Source organism: Ctenopharyngodon idella, chromosome 16 (assembly GCF_019924925.1).
Source record: "Ctenopharyngodon idella isolate HZGC_01 chromosome 16, HZGC01, whole genome shotgun sequence".
NCBI classification, from domain to species: Eukaryota; Metazoa; Chordata; class Actinopteri; order Cypriniformes; family Xenocyprididae; genus Ctenopharyngodon; species Ctenopharyngodon idella.
In genome coordinates this window covers 33,826,057-33,842,500 of record NC_067235.1, presented here as the reverse complement: position 1 = coordinate 33,842,500, position 16,444 = coordinate 33,826,057, and the positions used below count along the sequence as shown (strand labels likewise).

Genomic DNA, 16,444 nt, shown 5'->3' with positions numbered 1-16,444 from the left:
CAGGTTTCAGGCCACGCCCTCTACATTATGAGGCCCAATGCCCTTATATTGTAATGCAGTTTCAGGCCACGCCCCCTCCATTATGAGGACCCAATGCCCTTATATTGTAATACGGTTTCAGGTTTCAGGCCACGCCCCCTACATTATGAAGACCTAATGCCCTTATATTGTAATGCGGTTTCAGGCCACGCCCCCTACATTATGAGGACCCAATGCCCTTATATTGTAATGCGGTTTCAGGTTTCAGGCCACGCCCCCTACATTATGAAGACCCAATGCCCTTATATTGTAATGCGGTTTCAGGCCACGCCCCCTACATTATGAGGACCCAATGCCTTTATATTGTAATGCAGTTTCAGGCCACGCCCCCTCCATTATGAGGTCCCAAAGCCCTTATATTGTAATGCAGTTTCAGGCCACGCCCCCTCCATTATGAGGTCCCAAAGCCCTTATATTGTAATGCGGTTTCAGGCCACGCCCCCTACATTATGAGGTCCCAAAGCCCTTATATTGTAATGCGGTTTCAGGCCACGCCCCCTCCATTATGAGGACCCAATGCCCTTATATTGTAATGCAGTTTCAGGCCACGCCCCCTCCATTATGAGGACCCAATGCCCTTATATTGTAACGCAGTTTCAGGTTTCAGGCCACGCCCCCTACATTGTGAAGACCCAATGCCCTTATATTGTAATGCAGTTTCAGGCCACGCCCCCTACATTATGAGGACCCAATGCCCTTATATTGTAATGCAGTTTCAGGCCACGCCCCCTACATTATGAGGACCCAATGCCCTTATATTGTAATGTGGTTTCAGGTTTCAGGCCACGCCCCCTACATTATGAGGACCCAATGCCCTTATATTGTAATGTGGTTTCAGGTTTCAGGCCACACCCCCTACATTATGAGGACCCAATGCCCTTATATTGTAACGCAGTTTCAGGTTTCAGGCCACGCCCCCTACATTGTGAAGACCCAATGCCCTTATATTGTAATGCAGTTTCAGGCCACGCCCCCTACATTATGAGGACCCAATGCCCTTATATTGTAATGCAGTTTCAGGCCACGCCCCCTACATTATGAGGACCCAATGCCCTTATATTGTAATGTGGTTTCAGGTTTCAGGCCACGCCCCCTACATTATGAGGACCCAATGCCCTTATATTGTAATGTGGTTTCAGGTTTCAGGCCACACCCCCTACATTATGAGGACCCAATGCCCTTATATTGTAATGTGGTTTCAGGTTTCAGGCCACACCCCCTACATTATGAGGACCCAATGCCCTTATATTGTAATGCGGTTTCAGGCCACGCCCCCTACATTATGAGGACCCAATGCCCTTATATTGTAATGTGGTTTCATGTTTCAGGCCACACCCCCTACATTATGAGGACCCAATGCCCTTATATTGTAATGCGGTTTCAGGCCACGCCCCCTACATTATGAGGACCCAATGCCCTTATATTGTAATGCGGTTTCAGGCCACGCCCCCTCCATTATGAGGAGCCAATGCCCTTATATTGTAATGCGGTTTCAGGCCACGCCCCCTCCATTATGAGGAGCCAATGCCCTTATATTGTAATGCGGTTTCAGGCCACGCCCCCTTGTTGTCGCACTATGCGTTTGATGGTTGAAACTTAAATGCCTGACAGATGAGATGGCACAAGGTAACGCTGTTTTTTATGTAGCTTTTCATAAATGAATATATAAGTTTGCCATTTAATGAACTGGAACAGCCTACTGATACCAGTTTTCATTCCACAGATTCCCATTGGCTGCTGTTTCTGCTCCTGTCACATCCTAAAACAGTTACTAAATGTTTTGGAGTATTTTATACTTTTACATTTGGTGTTTAAACTAGATAGATTTCATGCTGGGTTCGTTTTATAATATTAATAGTTTATACAACACAAACATACAAGGGATTTGTGTCTTTAATGCTTTTGAAAAGTGTGTGTATTTGTGGAAAGTCATAAACTCATGACCATCATATAGAACAATGAATTAACATTTACCAAAAAAGTGCACTAGAGAGCAGGGGTGTATACTGTAAATCAAGATCATCACTCGCTTCAAGGTGTTTGATACTCCTCGCAAAATAAATGAATAAATGAGTGAAATAATTAGGCCTAATTAAAAGTACTGAAGCCAAGTCAGGCTAAAGGATTAAAAGTAGCTTGATGACGCACTGGTGAAACAATAGGTCATGTAAAACAAATTATATTCATTTAGCCATTTACCATTTTCAATTAGCTGATCTGATTTAGTGAAATAAGACAATTGGAGGAGTACACTACTTTTATGATACGTTTATGCTGTTTATTTGTCATTTTTGGTATAAATCATCTCCTGCTTCTGTTGTCCCTGTATGTTAAAGAGCTGCTCGGACATTCATAAGATCACATTTTGTTTTTGATGGACGAAAGAAAATAGCAACAGGTTGAAACAATATGAGAGTGAGTTAATATTCATGTCTGGGTGAATGATTCCTTTAAAACAAACTCGACACGAAGTTGTCAAACATGAGCAGTATTCCATAAAAATAAACTCATCTTGATGTATTTACTAATGAAACAGGAAGGTGGGGCCAATTGGGTTTGAATAGCCAATAGCCTCCATTATCAACTATCATGAGCCGTGACAACAGACCAAAATAAAAGATTTATGCATTCATGAAAATTACATTCATGCATTCATTCCACCAGCCAAAAATAAATAAAAAATAAATACATACATACATAAATGTAAGTAATAAATTTAAATAAATAAATAATGCATGGTAAGGTAAAACATCTACTAAAACATGAAAATAAAAAATTCACCAAAAAAAAAGAAAAAAAGGAAAAAATATGCAATAATAATGCAATATTTTTGAATGGCTGACGACACAGAAAAAAATTAAATAAATAAATAAATAAATAACGCATGCTCAGGTTAAATATATACTAAAATATGAAAATGAAAAATTGCCAAAAAAGAAGAAAATATGCAAAAATAATGCAATACTTTTGAATGGCTGACAACAGAGAAAATAAATAAATAAATAAATAAATGAATAAAAATGCTCAGGTAGAAAATCTACTAAAATATGAAAATTAAAAACTGCCAAAAAAAAAGGAAAAAATATTTAATAATAATGCAATACTTTTGAATGGCTGACAACAGAGAAAATAAAAAAAATAAAAATATGCTCAGTTAGTACGTCTACTAAAATATGAAAATTAAAAATTGCAACAAAAAAGGAAAAATGATGCAATGCAATACTACTGAATGGCTGACAACAGAGAAAAATAAACAAACAAATAAATAAATGCATCCATGCTCAGGTAAAACATCTACTAAAATATGAAAATGAAATATAAAAAATGATGCAATAATAATGCAATACTATTGAATGGCTGACAACAGAGAAATATCAGGTTATGCATCTACCAGTAGTGTTAACTAATACTAAACAGACGTACCTTGAGCTCATATAGTCGGAGGCAGGTGATATGAGGGACGTTGTCATGTACACACCAAGATGAGTCACTAATATTTTTTGGTCCTTTTTCCTGGAAGAGAAACTATGTAAATTAAATGCATATATCTGCTCCAACATTCACTAAAAAACGGACTTAGTCAACTTTATAAACATTCTCAAAGCTAACAGACATGGACTAAAAGCCACAAAACTCCCATTTATTTTACTTAAGTAGGTCATTAAACCAAGCCAAAACTGATTGAACAAAGCAATGGCTTGTTAATCATTCCTGAGAACACACAAAAGTAAGTTTATGACAGAAAGCTGCACTTCATTGTCCTGTTACCACTTAACTATTATCTAGACATCTCAGTTAGTACTCTTCTCTTCTAAATCTAATAGCAAAATGTTCATAATTTAAAAGCACTGCCTGGAAAAACATCACCTGGTGTCTCAGAAGGGCCAGAGATGGTGTTAAAACAGCTCTCCAATGGTTGTGCAAATTGAAAATTTTATTTCCCAAAGCCACAGTAGATTCTTCAGTTTGAACAGTTTATTGGGCTGCCTGCGGATCTCTGGAAGAACTGAACACACCAGAACAGGAGGAAAGGGAAGAAACAAAAGCGTTAAATGCTGTGCATGCACTGAAATAGAATATAAACGAATTAAGTGCAAACAATTCCACTCAAGAATGTATTTTGGTAACAAGTGTTTTTCTTTTCTCCAATATAAATGGAGACGGTGTGATCTGACATGGTATAAATTAAGTTCGCGGCCACTGTAACGGGCAGACCGCTAATTAACGGAGCTGTGCAGAACTCACGGCGCTTGCTTTTTTGAAAGCGTTGTGTACAGCGTGCTCTCACACGAATGCTCGCTCCGTGCGGTTTTCACCCAATTTGCCAAAGCAAACCGGATTCTTCATTCTGCGATTACGATGCATCTTCCCCTTCAAACAAATCTCACTCCTTTAAACTTCCTGCATTAAGGAACATTAACATATGGGCCGTGTTTTAAAATTCACATGCAGTCGCATTTTCTAAATGCATGAATTTATTCGCCAGCGAAGGCTGTCCCTCCTGGGGATTGCATAGTAAACATTTGGAACTCATTATTGGTTTGAGTACAGTACACTTTGTCTATTCCTTTCAAACCACGGCTGTCACGGTGGAAGCAATCATTCGGCTTCGGTCGCCACCGCAGACCTTTGAACACAAGAGGCCATCCGGAGCGAAGTCACTCGTGTGTACAAACCACAGCACTTCAGACTTTAATGTTTCTCAGTCTATAGCCAGAAAGCCTTAAATTATGTAAGACATAAAAATGTTGAGTTTCCCGCTGACATTACACTAAATGTTTCTGCAGAGTTCACAGAGAACCTCCAGCTAGGACTAGACAGCAAAATGCTTGACGTTCGATGCACAGAAAAACAGCACAGATATTCACATGGGAGCCAGAGAGAACAGACATGGATCTTAACTTTCTCCAATCAGATTATGGAAGTAAAACGGGTTTTGAAGCTGGAAAACATTTTGTTGACAGGGTCACAATTAACATCTCCATGGCTTCTGCATGTAATAGTCAGTTTCGTAGAATAAAAAGCGTAAAGTTCCACTTTACATGTTGTCAAAGTAAACATGCATTATATACTGTATAAATGAAGTAAAATCCTCAAGAAGAAAAACAATTCTTCATGTTAGATCAAAGATATGACATCACCAAATGGAATGGGCAATTATATTAATTATTCCATGTTTTGGATTAGAATACCAGCTATTCTGCCTACTGAAAAATGTGTATTTCACAATATGCATTTCACACAGTATGTTATAGGCCTATTGTTGTCACATGACCTTATTTTATTTTCAAGTTATCATCTTGAAAGTAAAAGCATTTTTTCTAAATAACTACAATTTTGTGCAAAAATCTCTTACCGTTTGACGGTCTAATCACATAATGGTCTGGAAAAGAGATGCTAAAAGTCAAGGCTGATTTTACACGCTAAAAAAATGCTGAGATAAAAACAACCCAAGTTGGGTTGAAAATGGACAAACCCAGCGGTTGGGTTAAATTTTAATGTTTGCCCAACCTGCTGGGTAGTTTTATTTAACCCAACTATTGTTTAAAAATGACTATTATGGCTGGCTTAAAATGAACCCAAAATAGGTTGGAAATTATGTTGGAAATCCAAATCCTAAGTATGTTAGAAACCCAATTGCTGGGGTTGTCTATTTTCAACCCAACTTGGGTTGTTTTTAACCCAGCATTTTTGTGTATGCTCTTCCAAATTGGACCAGAAATTAGTATTGCATCCCATAATGCAATGTGCTTAACTTCCATTTCCAGTGTGATGAACGAACCGGAACTACACTCTAAAAGATGCTGGGTTAAAACCTCCCATTCTCTGGGCTAAAACCCCCCATTCTCTGGGTTAAAATCCCCCCATTCGCTGGGTTAAAACCCCCCCATTCGCTGGGTTAAAACCTCTCATTCGCTGGGTTAAAACCTCTCATTCGCTGGGTTAAAACCCCCCATTCGCTGGGTTAAAACCTCCCATTCGCTGGGTTAAAACCCCCATTCTCTGGGTTAAAACCTCCCATTCTCTGGGCTAAAACCCCCCATTCTCTGGGTTAAAACCCCCCATTCTCTGGGTTAAAATCCCCCCATTCGCTGGGTTAAAACCTCTCATTCGCTGGGTTAAAACCCCCCATTTGCTGGGTTAAAACCTCCCATTCGCTGGGTTAAAACCCCCCATTCGCTGGGTTAAAACCCCCCATTCGCTGGGTTAAAACCCCCCATTCGCTGGGTTAAAACCTCCCATTCGCTGGGTTAAAACCCACCATTCGCTGGGTTAAAACCTCCCATTCGCTGGGTTAAAACCCCCATTCGCTGGGTTAAAACCTTCCATTCGCTGGGTTAAAACCACCCATTCGCTAGGTTAAACCCAGTTGAAATCATAGCCATATATTCCGAACAAGCAATCAGAAATTCATACACTTGCGATTTCATGCCAGGCTGATAAACGTTGATGCTGATTTGGAATATACAGAGCCCATATTTACTCTCCACCGGGATGCGATTATTTCTTCATATAATACACTGCACACCGGCCGCAGAGAGAGAGGAAGGTAAACAAGTGCCACCGCGCTTGATTAAGTGACGTTATTCGCTGTCAATGAATTCCTCTGAAATGTCTCTTTCTCTCTCCCTGGGTTTCTCCATCTCATCTCATCAGACACACCGAGAGCTCGTTCGACTAAATGATAGCCGCCTCTCTCGGCTGTTTAAACATACGGTAATGACACCCACCTCTCCATCACACTGTCGGATGGGGCATTACCGCTTGTGAGGAGTTCAGAGATGTACGGCACACCGAGGAACCCACCGCTGACAAACCAATGAGCTCCAATGGAGCCATTACTCCATTTTAATCATAACGCTTAAGAGAAACAATGTGGGCATAAGACGCTGCGATATGCGTCTTTGCAGATTGTTAAGATCACATTTAGCAGTTACCCATGCACTTCATTATTCAAATGTTGCACAGGTGTAAATTAGTGCAAACGTGACATAATTGAAAACAGGGGCCGGCAGGGTCTGAGAGCAGGGGATCCCATACACTTCCCACAATTTTTAAAATGGTGAAACAGGATTCATTAATTATGCAAGGATAAACATTTCAAATAGTATGCAATACTAGCAATGTTTCAGCCAATTCTCAAATTTATAAAAAATAAAGGAATATTGCAAAAACATAAAACATTTAGCAAACAAAGCAGTGTTTCCTATAGTGAAAAACTAAAATGTATTTGAAATAAATTTATTTTGTCCTAAGTATACTACAAATACATTTACATATTTATGTGCTAAATAAAAATACTCTGAAATTTTACTTTTGGTATACTTAAAGTCTGCTAAATTGAAACAATTAATGCAGTTTAATTGTGCAGAAGTAGTGCTGAGGTCCAACTAAACATTTACTGAAGTATATTTGATTGTGCTAAAGTGGAACTATTCAGTAGGTACACTTTAAATATCTTGCATTTAAAGACTGATATTATACAAAAATCATACAATCCTTATTAATAGTGATATTAAAACTTTTTAGGCATAATATTAAGAAATGTGTATTGTGCAATAAAGAAATACTCCAAATAAAGTTTAACTATAAGTTTATATCAGTAAGTCAGTGATATGTCAATAAATATGTTAATGGATTATAAGTATACTTAGTATGTAATAAATGTATTTTAAATAGACTTTGGTATAATTTTTTTATATACTAGGGTTGCCATCACATGTGTTCAAGAGAACTCCATTCAGCATTTTCATGCAGTTTTCCAAAATTATATGGATGAAATCCCAGTCATTTTTGTCACAAAACACTAAAAAAAAAAAAAAAAAAAAAAAAAAAACAGGGTTAAAAACAACCCAGGGGCTGGGTAAATACAGGACAACACATGTTGGGTTAATTTTTACCCAGCAAATTGAGTTGTTTATTTAACCCAGCATAATGGGTTGATTCATTTTTACTATAATACTAGCTTTTATTTTTTTTTTACTTTATACATGAATTAATATTTATGGATTAACTTAAATCCTCTTAACATTTTACTCCACACAACCACTGGTTTGCATGATAATTCCTTTGTTTTCAATAATTTTTAATACTTATTGCCTACATTTAATCTTGTTTAACAAATATTAGAAGTAAAAATTAAACATTTAGAAGTAATTCAAGTGTAATGGACCAGTCTCTGTTGTCCTGTTTCCACTGTAATGGTGCTGGATCTCGTACCGGAGAAGGATCGCGTTCGGCGGGGGAACTGATAACTTCAGACCGCCGCCTGTGTTTCACATTTTTATGCAAGGGATCAGGCGTTTTCATCACGCGAAAAGACCGTCACGACATTCGTTTAGGTGATTCACATCGCGCCCCTGTATGTTGCTATGCATAAAATTAAACGATATACAGAACAATAACGAATTTCTAAATAAAATAAAATAAAATGTACACAAACCAAACCTGTATTTTACCGAAGCAATGCACCAATTTGATGGAGCTGCACTGCTCTCTCCTGAAGAGGGCAAAAAAAGCCCACAATAAATAACTCAACCCCTGGGTTGTTACATCTGACCCAGGATCTGGGTAACACAAACACTACCCAAAAGCTGGGTTGTTATGTCTGACCCAGGATCTGGTAACACAAAAACTACCCAAACACTGGGTTGTTACATCTGACCCAGGATCTGAGTAACACAAAAACTACCCAAACACTGGGTTGTTACGTCTGACCCAGGATCTGGGTAACACAAAAACTACCCAAACACTGGGTTGTTACATCTGACCCAGGATCTGGGTAACACAAACACTACCCAAAAGCTGGGTTGTTATGTCTGACCCAGGATCTGGTAACACAAAAACTACCCAAACACTGGGTTGTTACGTCTGACCCAGGATCTGGGTAACACAAAAACTACCCAAACACTGGGTTGTTACGTCTGACCAAGGATCTGGGTAACACAAAAACTACCCAAACACTGGGTTGTTACGTCTGACCCAGGATCTGGTAACACAAAAACTACCCAAACACTGGGTTGTTACATCTGACCCAGGATCTGAGTAACACAAAAACTACCCAAACACTGGGTTGTTACGTCTGACCCAGGATCTGGGTAACACAAACACTACCCAAACACTGGGTTGTTACGTCTGACCCAGGATCTGGGTAACACAAAAACTACCCAAACACTGGGTTGTTACGTCTGACCCAGGATCTGAGTAACACAAAAACTACCCAAACACTGGGTTGTTACGTCTGACCCAGGAGCTGGGTAACACAAACACTACCCAAACACTGGGTTGTTACGTCTGACCCAGGAGCTGGGTAACACAAAAACTACCCAAACACTGGGTTGTTACGTCTGACCCAGGAGCTGGGTAACACAAAAACTACCCAAACACTGGGTTGTTACGTCTGACCCAGGATCTGAGTAACACAAAAACTACCCAAACACTGGGTTGTTACGTCTGACCCAGGATCTGAGTAACACAAAAACTACCCAAACACCGGGTTGTTACGTCTGACCCAGGGGCTGGGTAACACAAAAACTACCCAAACACCGGGTTGTTACGTCTGACCCAGGGGCTGGGTAGCACAAAAACTACCCAAACACCGGGTTGTTACGTCTGACCCAGGATCTGGGTAACACAAAAACTACCCAAACACCGGGTTGTTACGTCTGACCCAGGAGCTGGGTAACACAAAAACTACCCAAACACTGGGTTGTTACGTCTGACCCAGGATCTGAGTAACACAAAAACTACCCAAACACTGGGTTGTTACGTCTGACCCAGGATCTGGGTAACACAAAAACTACCCAAACACTGGGTTGTTACGTCTGACCCAGGAGCTGGGTAACACAAAAACTACCCAAACACTGGGTTGTTACGTCTGACCCAGGATCTGAGTAACACAAAAACTACCCAAACACTGGGTTGTTACGTCTGACCCAGGATCTGAGTAACACAAAAACTACCCAAACACTGGGTTGTTACGTCTGACCCAGGATCTGGGTAACACAAAAACTACCCAAACACTGGAAAAATAACCCCAAAAATAATGACCCAAAAGGCTCAACCCAGTACTTGGGTAGAAAATTTTTTTAAGAGTATATATATAAACATTCAGCAGTCCAATCAAAGGTGTCAAGACAGACATTCAAAATCAGCAGTACACAAAGAAAAGTTGTTCCCAATGTACTGTGTTAATAATAATCAAGTAATTTTTCCATACTGATTCTTCACTGGTGTTTTTAACCCCTATTTTGAGTTATTTTGAGCACTGCACTGTGTTTTAGTGTTAAAGGAAATGTCCATAAATTACCAGTACCTGTTCCGATTTTCTATAGATTTTTTTTTTCTTACACTGTATCTTGGGGGAAAAATTTTGCATTACAAAAATAAAAACATGTGGAAATGTTAAAATGTTAAAAATTGTGGTTAATATCACTTACGGAAAATAGTCAAGTGCATTGCATTATGGGATGTGGTATGCAGTTTAGCATGCCACTAATGTTGGTAAATGTAGTGTAATCCAGACAATTTACATACCTCACACAGAATGTATACTGCATTTCTAGTATGAGTAGTATACTATTCCGATCATAGCCTGCGTCTTCTCCTGTGAGAGAAAACAGACAAGCTCAACACATGTAAACAGAAACAAGCACTAAATATTTCCTTGTTATTGATTTCAGCAAGCATGCAATGAATTTGGCAGAACTTTCTAGAATGTATGGGCATGACGCTTTCAGTGGTGTTACAGACTATAACAGCTCATACCCTGATTTCAAGGATCAAACTTTGTTTCAAAAATCATTTAATCTTGTTAGACAAAAGAGCCTTACGCAAAAACGCATACTAGCAGAAACCTTCAATAGTGAGATGAACAAATTGCTACTCTGAATTTCCAGAAGACAACAGCAAAAACAATGGTCTTTTCTGAATGAAAATGTTTCTGTGAAGACAAGCAAACAAAAGCGGATGGCAGTGACACTCGCTGTGGAAGGGCTTTGTTTGCAGATCATGTCTGTGTACGGGTGTGTGTGGGTGTTTGTATGCGTCGCAGGTGTGTGTTTTGGAGTTGCAAGTACATTGTTAAGACACGAGCAACAAAATCTCATTTGTGGTTGTAAGGTTGAGAGGAGACAATTGGTGGTCCAAAGGGAATGTGTGTGTGTGTGTGTCATATATATATGTATACATTGAGGCCTATACACACAAACACACACACCCCTAATGTGTGTATTGCATGTTTCAACCACATAAACTAATGAACTAACATTAATAAAGTATAAGATATATAATTATATTTTACATTTTATGTTGAAACAAGCAATGCACAGGAGAGTTTAGGTCAGTTTTGTTTTGGACCGCTACTAACAAAAAAATTGAAGTAATTTTACTAGTGATCTGAAACTTTTGGACCCCACTGTACAAACAATTGAGAAAGAGAAGGAGAAAGAGAAAAAAAGCAGCAGGTTGAGATTTTCTCTGCAAATACATGTAACACGCAATGCTCAGCATGCTCAGATGTTATATAACAGGAGCTGGGAGCGTCGAGGAAGCTCCTCTGCCATGTAATAACATCTCTATCAGCTCTCCCGCGGGAGCAGGGCCTGTCAGCGCTCGGCTCCGGAGAGACTCATCTTTACACAGGCACCTCGTTTGTTTAATGTTAATCGACTCAAGTCGCATGCTGCTAAACACCATGACCTCACTCCTCAAACATCTCCGAGTCACCTGACCTCACAGAACTGTGAATATAGAGCATTTACACAGTGATTTATCAACTTTAATTGCCTTGTACTTTAGAGAGGAGAACGACAGACAGATAGACAGAATGATAGAATGATAGATAGAATAACAGATAGATAGATAGATAGATAGATAGATAGATAAAGATAAATAGAACAACAGATGGATAGACAGAACGATAGACAGAACAATAGATAGATAGAACGATAGAACGACAGAATGATAGACAGATAGATAGAATGACAGAATGGTGGATGGATGGATAGACAGAACAATAGATAGACAGAATGATAGAACGATAGAACGATAGATAGGCAGAACGATAGATAGACAGAATGATAGATAGACAGAACGATAGATAGATAGACAGAACGATAGACAGCTAGACAGACAGAACGACAGATAGACAGACAGAACGATAAGATAGATAGACAGACAGAACGATAGATAGACAGAACGATAGACAGATAGACAGAACAATAGATAGAACGATAGATAGATAGATAGATAGATAGATAGATAGATAGATAGATAGATAGATAGATAGACAGAACGATAGACAGAACGATAGACAGATAGATAGACAGATAGATAGACAGATAGATAGACAGAACGATAGATAGATAGATAGATAGATAGATAGATAGATAGATAGATAGATAGATAGATAGATAGATAGGCAGAACGATAGATAGACAGAACGATAGACAGATAGACAGAACAATAGATAGAACGATAGATAGATAGATAGATAGATAGATAGATAGATAGATAGATAGACAGACAGAACGATAGACAGAACGATAGACAGATAGATAGACAGAACAATAGGTAGATAGATAGATAGATAGATAGATAGATAGATAGATAGACAGATAGATAGACAGAACGATAGATAGATAGATAGATAGATAGATAGGCAGAACGATAGATAGACAGAACGATAGACAGATAGACAGAACAATAGATAGAACGATAGATAGATAGATAGATAGATAGATAGATAGATAGATAGATAGATAGACAGACAGAACGATAGACAGAACGATAGACAGATAGACAGAACAATAGGTAGATAGATAGATAGATAGATAGATAGATAGATAGATAGATAGATAGATAGATAGGCAGAACAATAGATAGACAGAACGATAGATAGACAGAACGATAGAACGATAGATAGATAGACAGACAGAACGATAGATAGACAGAACGATAGACAGAACGATAGACAGATAGACAGACAGAACAATAGATAGAACGATAGAACGATAGATAGGCAGAACGATAGATAGACAGAACGATAGATAGACAGACAGAACGATAGATAGAACGATAGACAGACAGAACGATAGATAGAATGATAGATAGAACGATAGACAGAACGATAGACAGATAGACAGAGACAGAACGATAGATACAGACAGACAGAATGACATACAGATAGATAGAGTAGACAAACAGATAGAGCGATAGACAGATAGACAGAGACAGAACGATAGACAGACAGAACGATAGACAGACAGACAGACAGACAGAACGACAGACAGAACGACAGACAGATAGATAGATAGAGTAGACAAACAGATAGAGCGACAGACAGACAGACAGACAGACAGACAGATAGATAGATAGATAGATACAGATATATAGATAGATAGACGGACAGACAGACAGACAGATAGAAAGAATGATGGATAGACAGAACGATATACACAGTAAACAGACAGACAGACAGATAGATAGATAGAGAGCGATAGACAGACAGACAGATAGATAAACAGATATAGCCACACAGACGGTCATGCTGTTCTCTTTCTCATTTGACTAGCAGAAGCATCTTCACGCCCCGCTATCGTCCAGGGTCGTCCAACCTGTTGGAGGCGACAGAGCCGCACCCCTCCTCTTGTCCCCGGCTGAACAAACGTGTCTTAAACTAAATGATCCCCATTGTGGAGCTGAATACAGTAGCAGGTGTTCGTTCCTCCCGCCCACCTCCACCCTCTGCATGGTGAGCACACATCACGTGCAGATGCGCCCATCAAAGGGCAACTCGCGCTCCTCCAGCAGATAACGTGAAACCGAGATAACAGCTTACTGAGTTTGAAGACTTGACTGAAGGTGCACTTCCTCGCAGCTCTGAACAATGCGCTCGCTGAGGAAATGTTTTTAGGTCACATATGGCCGGGCACCGCCGGCAGCCGAGCACACGTTTGTCTTGCGACAGGCGTTCGTGAATTGACAAGAAAACCTGATAATGCCATAGCAGAGATGGAGGGAGAGAAAGGGGGGTGGAGGACGAAAAAAAAGGCAGTGATTGAATAACAGTAATTAAAGCGGTTATTCGTTCGGCGAGCACCTGCGTGAAGGATGATATTACTCCTTAATTCAGCTCAGTTTAACTTCCCTCAGCCGCTGCTTTTCAACTACACCTCATTAATCGCTGATTGGCATCGAGCTGTTTGCGGGAACAAAATGTTTACTCTCCTCAAACCTCTTTCTCAAGGGCTAGTTTCGTGTTTTTCTTTACCTTGCACATTATTCAAAGGCTGGGTATTTTTTCTCCCTCAGTTTTTATAGCTAGAGACGGGAAAACCATTAAAGACTCCCATGTTTCGTTTGAAACAAAGAGAGCGAGATCTGTAGTTGCGTTTCAGCCTAAGCCAATGTTCGCTCCAAGCCGTTCATTGATTTTCAATATGCAACTGTGAGAAACAGTGCAGAAACACACAACACTGGTTAGTTTGTGAGAATGACAAAGTATGAATTAAAAGGCAACATCCAAAATTCAATGCAATTGCAAAAAAAAAACCCATACGGAAGCCCAACAGGGCCATGCATTATTTTTTTTTTGCATTTCTTGTTTTCTCGAGATCAGGACTTTTGTTCTCATCATTTCAACATGGTAATCTTGACAAAACAAGTATACTTGAGTGCACTAAAAATACATTCTTATTTTTGTGTTAAATAAAATTGTAAAAGTTATACACTATAAATACATTAATTAAAGGTATATTTCTACTTCAGTGCACTTGAAAAAGTATACTAAATACCACTGATACTTAAATAGATTTTTAGTGCATTGAAAGAAAGCGTACTACCGCAAAGTGTTAATTTCATAAAAGTGTGATTTGAATGCTTTAAAAATAAGTTGTCTTAGTAGACTTATTTAGTAATCCTACGTTTAAATTAAATTGATTTTACTAAAAATATATTACTAGACTGTAAAAAAAATAATTGTTGGTTTAACTTAAAAAAGTAAGTTACCTGGTTATCTTAAAATTTTGAGTTAACTGAAATTAAAAATTTAAGTTAATACAATGAAGGCGATTGGTGTAACTCAAAATATTGTGTTTATCTGAACCATATTAATTATCTAAGTTTATTTGACAAGTGAAAAAATGTGATAAATCATGAAAATATATTTTTTTTACAGTGTAATGTACTAGTTATAAGACTAGTACTATAAGAGTACTAGTTATATTAATTACATTAAGTAAAACACCATTAACATACTTAACTACATCATATAAATATCATATATTATGAATACATTTTGTATATATTTATTATATATTATTCTTATATTTTAAATATTTTAAACGTCTATTTTCCCTGTATGATCAGAATTTTTAAGTGTGTGAAAGATGGGTTCAAGTGGTAACTAAATACATTTTTAACACAAAGATAGTATGTTAAAAGCACATTTTAGTTCATATTCATGGTGTCTCAAAATAGCACAGTCAAGTACACTCCCAGGTGAAAAAAGTATACTTCCATAATGTACTTAAAGTGCTCAATTTTTGCACACTAATTTTGTACTTAAGAAGTACTAAAGACGACTTTTTAGTATATTAAGATAAACGTAAGAACATCTAAGTGTACTAAACTGTGCTATTTTGAGACACCATGAATATAACCTAAAATGTGATTTTAACATACTATTAAAAAAAAAAATGTATTTAGTAACCACTAGTGTGTGAAAGATGGGTTCAAGTGTACTAAAAGTACACTATAAAAAATAAAAAGTTGAGAAAACTTAAAAGTTTAAGGCAACAAACTTCAGCAGATTTTTGAGTTTTCTCAACTTCTTGTATTCCGTTTATACAACAAAAAGTTGAGAAAACTCAAAAATCTGAAGTTTGTTGCCTTAAACTTTTAAGTTTTCTCAACTTTTTATTCGTTACAGTGTGGGAACTAAATATATTTTTTAATACAGAGATAGTATGTTAAAAGCACATTTTAGTTCACATCCATTGTGTCTCAAAATAGCACAGTTGAGTACACTTAGATGTTCTTAAGATTATCTTAAGAAGTACTGAAGAAGAATTTTTAGTATATTAAGTACAAAATTAGTGTGAAAACAAAGCATTTTAAGTACATTATGGAAGTGTACTTTTTTTCACCTGGGCTTAAATGATTATCTTAAGACGTACTGAAGAATAATTGTTAATATATTAAGTAAAAAATTAGTGCATGAAAATAGAGCACTGTAAGTACATTATGCAAGTGTACTGAAATAAAGTGTATTTTAGTGCACCTTTTTTTTTTTCACCTAGGAAAAAAATAACTATTGCATGGTCACTAAAAAGAGGAACATTAAATAATTAAATATTATAATATACTGGCAAAACAATACAAAAAATAATGAATGCATGGCCTC

General features: G+C 37.9%; 1 long non-coding RNA gene across 1 annotated transcript in view; it reads right to left on the bottom strand.

Moving 5' to 3' along the window:
* Positions 1 to 4,039, bottom strand: part of LOC127497903 (uncharacterized) — a 6,257-nt gene extending 2,218 nt beyond the window's left edge. Inside the window, exons 1-2 of the long non-coding RNA XR_007925699.1 lie at positions 3,907 to 4,039; positions 3,463 to 3,552 (exon numbers count right to left, since the gene is read on the bottom strand). This is a non-coding gene — a long non-coding RNA (uncharacterized LOC127497903). The remainder of the gene's footprint in view (positions 1 to 3,462; positions 3,553 to 3,906) is intronic.
* Between the last annotated feature and the right edge of the window lie 12,405 nt (positions 4,040 to 16,444).